Source organism: Cynoglossus semilaevis, chromosome 8 (assembly GCF_000523025.1).
Source record: "Cynoglossus semilaevis isolate Cse_v1.0 chromosome 8, Cse_v1.0, whole genome shotgun sequence".
Lineage (NCBI taxonomy): Eukaryota > Metazoa > Chordata > Actinopteri > Pleuronectiformes > Cynoglossidae > Cynoglossus > Cynoglossus semilaevis.
In genome coordinates this window covers 2,321,618-2,329,972 of record NC_024314.1, presented here as the reverse complement: position 1 = coordinate 2,329,972, position 8,355 = coordinate 2,321,618, and the positions used below count along the sequence as shown (strand labels likewise).

Genomic DNA, 8,355 nt, shown 5'->3' with positions numbered 1-8,355 from the left:
TATATATATATATATATATATATATATATATATCATGGCTGCATATATATATATATACAGCCATGACATATTTTAGTGAGAGTGCGTCTACATTAAATAAACAGATATAAATATAATTAGAATATACATTACAACTATTAGCTTATATTTAGAATTCATATAGTCAACAGAGAAAAATCCTACGGATCCAGATAAATGTGCTTAATAAACATTTATACACATCAACATAAATATAGGCTTATTGTCACTGTATAATGTTTGCAAATATGTTTTGCCTTACTTTACCTGTATACCTTTACCTATATATATGCTATTATGCTCTACATCATCAATCGTTCATGATTTATATATATATATATCACAAAAGCAGAGAATTAGTTCCTCTCTTGTGGATTACACTTTGGTCAATCCACTCCACGTCCTTCACAAGAAAAGCGTCATATATAAATAGATAAATACTTTATTGATCCCAGAGGAAAATTAAGGAAATTTCATGCCATAGCTGCCATTAGTGGATTTGAACCCAGATCTCTTACATCACAGACAAAGACATGACCTTCCAATTCATCATAAATTAATTGGAAGGCCATGGGTTTGAAACTTTAACTGACTGGTGAACGTTCTCCACGTATGGGGTGGGGGTGAATGGTGGTTAGAGCAGGTAGTGAGGTGGTGGGATACGGTCGTTGTTTGGGGGTAGGTGCACCAGGTGCCATTACCTCAAGGGGGTGGGTACCAGACAGCCAGAAACATTTAAAATGGATACAGGACACAGCACAAAAAGACAAAACTCATGTTAAGAATATTTCAGGTCTTTGAACCTACCATACTCCAAGTTCACCAAAAACAACACAAAAACACTGTAACAAAACCTACCATGTCAAAGCACAGATTTATTTTTACATAATTATTGTGCAGCTCAGTCAGGCAACTAATCCTGAAACGAAAAAAAAAAAAAAAGCCTCACCTCTGGTGATTGCTCATGCCCAGTGCAGCGAGACACACATCTGAACTCCGACCTTCTTTGATCAGCAGTTTTGGCAAGGCAATCCATCATGGTGCTCTTACTGTCAGAGGAGGTGCCTGACTGCAGCTGTGTGTCACTGGCTAAGAGGGGCTGCTTAAAGGCAATCATGTCAACCTCAACACGACTGCTCAGACTTCCAGACTGAAGGGGGACTTGACAGGGGCAGAAGAGTCAGCCGAAGACACTGCAGGGCCGTGTCTTATTGCTCTGTGCCTTTAAAGTGATGGCTGATTTTAGTCACCGTGGACAACCAAGCAAATAAATCGAAGGAGAGTTTTAACACATCGCCGCGGAATTCAGTACAGTGTTCAAACAGTGGGGATACAGAAGGGTCCTGATCGTTCTGCTGAGTTAGAGCAATGGGAATCCATTCATCTTCTACTGCTCAATTCTTCGTAGGGTTGCAAGAGGAGATTCAACCAATCACAGCAGTGACTGCGTGAGGTCAAGGTGCACATTGGACGGTTTGCCAAAAAAAAAAAAAAATCACACTCACACTTGTACCTATGGTCAATGTAGTGTCCATTAAAAGTGTATTTCTGCCTTAGACAGACAAATACATACCTTTTGCTTCTGTACAGAAAGTAGAGACACAGTCTAGACTCCTAAGAGTTGTTGAAGGCAGCAGGTTCTGTCAGCATTTGAAGTCTACGCACTGCAATATCCCACTTGTCATATCGTGTCTTTCACTGCCGCTTTGGGCGGTATAAAAAGCGAGCATGTGAGTGATATTCCAGTTCCACTGCCAATGATTTCCTGACAGGAAAGCAGATAGCATATTCCCATCACTTTAATACAGGCGGCGAGTGCATTAACAGCAAACAGCAGCCTGACTTTCAAACAAAAAAGCTGAGTGATGGTTTGCGGACTGCGCCTCAGTGTATGCAATAACACGATGTGAAAGGATGCTGTCAGGAGCCGGGGAGAGCAGCCCACGTTGTACATGAAGACAGAAGACAGAGATGAGGACAGAGATACCGGTGCCATATTAGTGGCCGGCATATTCAAACACCACCCTTGAGTCTAAGCAAAGTTGACATCACCTCCGATGGCATCAAAGCCCCCCCTCACCTCCTCCTCCTGTCTGCAGCCAGCTTTCCTTTCTGATGCGTCTCCAGACTCTGTCTTGTGTGGAGAGTTACCAGCAGGCCTGTTCTGACAAGATGAGAGGATGGGGCGCGGCGGCCCGCGGACACTCGGTCCACCTTCATCCGATCACCACGGCGGGCTCATTTTATTCCACATATCTGAGCGACTCGAGGTGAGCCGAACACTGAAGTGTGAGGAGCTGTCACCTTACGTAAAGCTCCGCGCCACTAGAAGATGTATGGCCCCTGATATGCCAAGCGGGGGAAAGGGAGTGTAGAGCCCTCCATCCCAATTGGCTGTGAGGACACAGGGGACCCCTATATGAAGAATGTATTTCACCCTGACCACCTGGGGACAAGAGGTCAGCAAAGGAGGAGGCAGCTCATCACCAGGCCCCCTGCAGTCGACGACAGATTTACGCTCTCATACCTAGCCAAACATGAGGGAGATAAATTAACACCACATCAAAATATCAACAAGAGGCCGGCGCGGAGAAATACACCCACAATCATACGTGATTGCTTTAGCAGATGCTTGGAGGAGCATTGAAACTCTGAACGGTTGTTTTTTGTTAAGGTGTTTTCACTAGAAGGGGTTGTGTACGCTGTCCTAATGGCGGTGGCGGGCACTGCTGGTTGCAGACTACAGGCCATTAACAGTTCACCCCACCTCCTTTCCAGCAGGGCAGCAGCTGGGGAGAAAGAAACAGCAGCAGAGCGGGATCTAACCACCACCAAAGCAAAAAAAAAAAAAACATGGCCAGAGGCAGGAAGGCTGCACTACCAGAAGAGTAGGCAGCTGCACGGCTGTATGTGATAAAGCACAGCTTTCCATAAATACACTCTGGGGCTCCCTGCACAGCTGGCAACTGTAGGTTACAGTTCTGAAAGATGGAGCACAGGAAAGGGATAGTGGGAGGACGAGACATATGAGGGAAGTGCACAGCCTGCGACTGCACATCATCTGTCTGGAGTTGAGAAGAGGATCAGGGCCAGATTCATGAGAACTGGGAAGATGAAGAGGAGGGTCATAAAATGCTGTTGCATCAGTGTAAAATGAAAAAGAAAAAAAAAGTCTGACATTCATGAGTGTCTGCAGGCAACTGGAGAGGCCCCGGCTACAAGCTATAGTAGCAAATTAAAACACTATATACTGCACATGTAGTCACACGTCGGCTTCAGTGTGTTACAGGAAACAAATAAAGACTGTTTGTTTTCTATTGGCGGTGAGCTCCTGCATTCTAATAAAAACCCTGGTTATACAACGCAGCACGGGGTCATGCCCAGGCCGCGTATGACCGTCTGAAGATGTATCATCCATGACATCACGGTCGAGACAATAAAATCACCAGGAAGAACTGGTACTGAACACTTTCACGCCGCACCGAGCTCTTAGCCTTTCAGGGTCATCATCGTGACCCAGGATTAAACTGCAAATGGTCGACAGGTAGCCTTAAAGCTAATCTCATGAAACAATTTTTTCTTAATTTTTCTATCATCCTAGAGTAATTATGTGGTACTAAAGGCAGAACGGCTGAAATTACACATTTCAAATTGTTTAAAATATGCTCTTTTCAATAAAAGTGAAGGAAAATATATGTTATTTGGTAAAAGTAAGAGTTAGCTCGACTTAACTAAAATTAGTGTAGCATATAAAACATAAGAAAATGAACAAAGTAGTTAATTGTAGCAAAAACAGCAACAAAAACAGCAACAATAAAACAATCATCATCGTGACCCAGGATTAAACTGCAAATGGTCGACAGGTAGCCTTAAAGCTAATCTCATGAAACAATTTTTTCTTAATTTTTCTATCATCCTAGAGTAATTATGTGGTACTAAAGGCAGAACGGCTGAAATTACACATTTCAAATTGTTTAAAATATGCTCTTTTCAATAAAAGTGAAGGAAAATATATGTTATTTGGTAAAAGTAAGAGTTAGCTCGACTTAACTAAAATTAGTGTAGCATATAAAACATAAGAAAATGAACAAAGTAGTTAATTGTAGCAAAAACAGCAACAATAAAACTAAAAAGAGAAAAATGCTAAAATGTCACAAAACATATTTCATAACATACAGTACTTAAGAATATCTTTTTCCTCTAACCTGCTACAAGGGAATCACAGGACTGGGAAATGTTTTGAACAATAAAATGTGAAAACACTAATTACCTGCTGAAGAGATTTCCTTCGTCCATGCATTTTGTATCACCTAATCCTTTTCACAGTGTGGCGGGAGCTGAAGCCAATCCCAGCAGTCAGTGAGCCTAGGGTGGGGAACACAACAATCTGTTAGCCACTCCATCACAGGACCACATATAGAGACAACAACCAATCATGGTCCATTTAAATCGTCCAATTAGCCTAATCTCCAATTAGCATATTTTTGGACTGTGGGAAGAAAGCCACACACAAACACATAAAACCACACAAACACCGTCCAGAAATACCAAGAGCTACCAGCAGGGCTTGAACCGGTGACCTTCTTAATGCGGACGTGACGTGTTTTCTACATTTATATAAGGTAGAAACACCACGTACAGATATGAGAAGATGTTTGGTAAAACTGACTGACATTTAGAAAATACTGATGCATGTGATAGTTAATGAAATGTTACTCAGGCTCCTGTTCCTATATCCAGAACACATTTCATGGGAGATTACCCGAAGCAGCCAATATGAGAGGACGGTGGTATTAGTTTAGATGATTAATCTTTCATTTCCACTATTGTTTCTGCTGATATCCTCCCTCTCCCAGTGGAAACACGGAGGCACGGCTGATAAACTTATGCATACATTTATTTTGCACTTCCAGTGATTTAGCGTGACTGTGCTTGTCAACATAATTTAGAGCAGGCTGCAGTCTGCATTCTGTTTATTGTGACCAAATGAGCTCAGCGCCTGCATGATTTCAACTTCAGAGTTATTGATTAAAGTTTTAAATGGTTGCCATATTACCCAGGGACTTGTGGGAGATTAATCTGCGTCAGTGTTCATCTGTGATTCATTAACCAGTTAGACAGCTCAACCACAAGGACTCTCTTTTGAGAATAAAGGCCATTTTTCACACACATTGTAGAAGTGAAAAGGCAAATTAGACATTATTAATTGCTTCACACGGCGTTTTGTGTCTCAAAAATGATCCACGATCAGAAGGGCAAAGATTCTCCTTGAGGTCTTGACTTATATATTTGGAATGATGTTTAACAATACACTAGTTCCTGCTTGATTTGAATATCTCCCATCTATAGCACCCGCTGCATATGTCAAGCATTTACATACGTATGCATATATAAACATATATACACATATATAAATATATGTGTATATTTATATGTATATATATAGGAGTTGAAGAATGATCTTAAAGTGTATTGGCTACAATATATATAAATATATATTTATTTACATATATTTGCACACACATATACTGTATATACGTATATATATATATATATATATATACAGTATACATATATACACACACACATATATATTTATAGTGATGTTTAGCCAATATACTTTAAGATCACTCTTCAACACATTATAAATTACAAACATCAATGTTATAATAAAGAGAAATAATTTTAAAAATATATTTTAAAAATATTTAAAAGATGATGGGTATTTTTAGGTTGAAAAATTTGGAGAACATTACTTTAAAATGTGTGTTTTTGTAGGGTGTGAGGCATAATGTTGCACAGTGATAAATAACTCAAAAAATTATTATAATTGCTTTAGAGGCTGAGTAATGATACACATTGTGATTAATCACATTACATATTTACTCATTTTAACCTATGGCAGATTCACGAGCTCAATGTATGCAACAATTCCACCACCACTTAAATACTTATCTCTGTGGACCACCACTGTAAGGATATGTTTTTGTCTAAAGAATACATTTGTGAAAGGTAGGTTGTTGTTTTTATTACAATTATTAACATACATTGTAAAGATAGGTAGACTAAATGAACACTAATCCAGGATGCTAACCCAGGGTGTATAATCTGTTTCTTTGTCATCATACAGTCGAAGAAACTTGAAGACCAGCTACAAAAACAGGAGATACAAGACAAAACTACATTTTCTGAAAAAAAAAAGAGTCATCAATTTGGACATCAGTCTAAATAAAAATGGAATATTGACATTGAAAATTGTCTCTTTGTGAAGGTAGTCCTGCGGCTTTAGGTCAGCAGTCAATTAAATGATCAGACTGAAGCCAAAGACTTTAAAAATCCCCTGGCTGAATAATGGCTGTCAGACCCTGCATCCTCCACCATGTTGAGTAAAAGAGGTTACAGCAATGGGATTAGGGCTTGATCCTCAGCTGCTGCCGAGCCCGGTCTAAAACGACTATCCTCTTATCACACGGCAACAGGGCTACGTTATGCTATGTACCGACTTCTTCGAGATAGAATGGGTGTCAGTTAAATTAAATTAATCTGCCTTAAATTAGCCTCAGACTAGGATCTCACCCAGTCAGAATTTATGTCCTCCAGAATTCAATTTCCTCTACAGTGTGATATGCTTTTATCAGTTGGTAACTATTCTGTGGGCCCCAATAATGAGAGCTGTCACAGAGACCAGCAGCAGATAGTGTTTGATGGTGACCATCTTGTGACCACTGGAACTGACGACCACATCTATCAGACACTGGGGGAGAGGTGGGGGGGGGGGTAAATACTTGGTTGTGTTTACAGTGACTCTGGATGATGGAGCATGTGCGTTTACAAACACATTTATTCATATATAACACTAGTGCTGATGAAATGAACACTATAATCTTGTTAGCGAATGTTAAAATATTGAGATACAAATATTTTAATTCAATGTTACACATCAGCAGAATGATGTTTACTTTCCGAAGTATACTTTTGCATTTTTTTTGTCAATTTTTCCATTTGGATAATTCCATCATTGTTATTTGCCGTTATTTTACTTTATGTTCCAGGAATATATAGGAAAAGAAAAACATTTTTGGTCATATTTATGAATACGGATCGTAATTAATAATGATTAATTGTGATTAATTGTTATTGTGATCATGATTAATAACTATTCATCAGGTTATAGGCCAGATTTTGGACATACCTGTCTAAATAATAATAATAATAATAATAACAATTCAAAATAATTCATTTATATCAGTCAGGATGTATGTAGCAGACTGAATTGAATTTCCAATAATACTCCTTCACATCAGATGTTTGATGCCCAACCAGCTGCCTGCTCACCATTACTCCTCTCATCCCCTCTCATCCCTAATAAGCCAATACCTGAGGGTCCGGCCTCCATCTCCCAACCCTGATTCAATGTGGCAAGAAGACGGAAAACAAGAAGAGAGGGACGGAAATAAAAGAACAAGGGATCAAAATAACTGTGCTCGGCTGGCTGAGTGGAGTGGGGCCCATCAACACCAATAACCGTTAGCCGTGAACACGTGTGTCACTGCGAGACAAGTGTCATATCACTCAGCCCAGTGCTTCATTTGACTGGAACACATCAATCACTCAGGGAAATGCACCCAGACGTGCAGAGACGGGCCTCACCTCTGGCTCCCTCATTACGGTGCGTCAGTGTTAGTGAGACCACAGCCTGTCACGACTTCACAAGCAGCTTCCATTTAAAAAGGGAGCAAGACTTTGTGGTCTACTCCATCTTTTCAATAGATGACCATGTCAACTTTGTTAGAGATTACCCTCTTTAGAAGAAGATGAACGATAAAGCAAGGAGAGTGACAGCTTACGTGAGTGGATGTGATTGACACACATGGTCATTCAATAGGAGCCTGCGTCCAGGAGGGCAACAGTGATTAAAAACGTTGTCCCTTGAACTGTTCAGGTTACCATGTAACAACTCAAGTTTCCTCGGAGATTCTATGTTGCAACAAAACACTCTTTTGCCTTATCCCAGGTGTAATGGTACCAACAGTCTGAGTACTCCTGTGATACATGAGACTGTAATTACAGTACAGTAAGAAGCAGTGGTTTAATCAAATGCAAGCGACTGAGGGGTTGGCAACACTTATTAATTAATTTTACAAAGCCACTAGTGAAAAATAGCTGCTGCACTGCAATAAAAGTCTCCACCTGCAAAATGTCTGTCACATTTGTCCCTGGATCAATGGGTATTTTCACAAATAGTGGGCATGAAGACAGGTGCTAATTATTTGTTTGTGGTTTTTTCTGTGCTGAGAAATTTTTTTTTTTTTACTTTACTGGCACTTTTATTACACA

General features: G+C 40.0%; 1 long non-coding RNA gene across 1 annotated transcript in view; it reads right to left on the bottom strand.

Moving 5' to 3' along the window:
• Positions 1-951: 951 nt before the first annotated feature.
• Positions 952-8,355, bottom strand: part of LOC103381514 (uncharacterized) — a 113,980-nt gene continuing 106,576 nt past the window's right edge. The window contains exon 6 of the long non-coding RNA XR_521807.2: positions 952-4,383. This is a non-coding gene — a long non-coding RNA (uncharacterized LOC103381514). The remainder of the gene's footprint in view (positions 4,384-8,355) is intronic.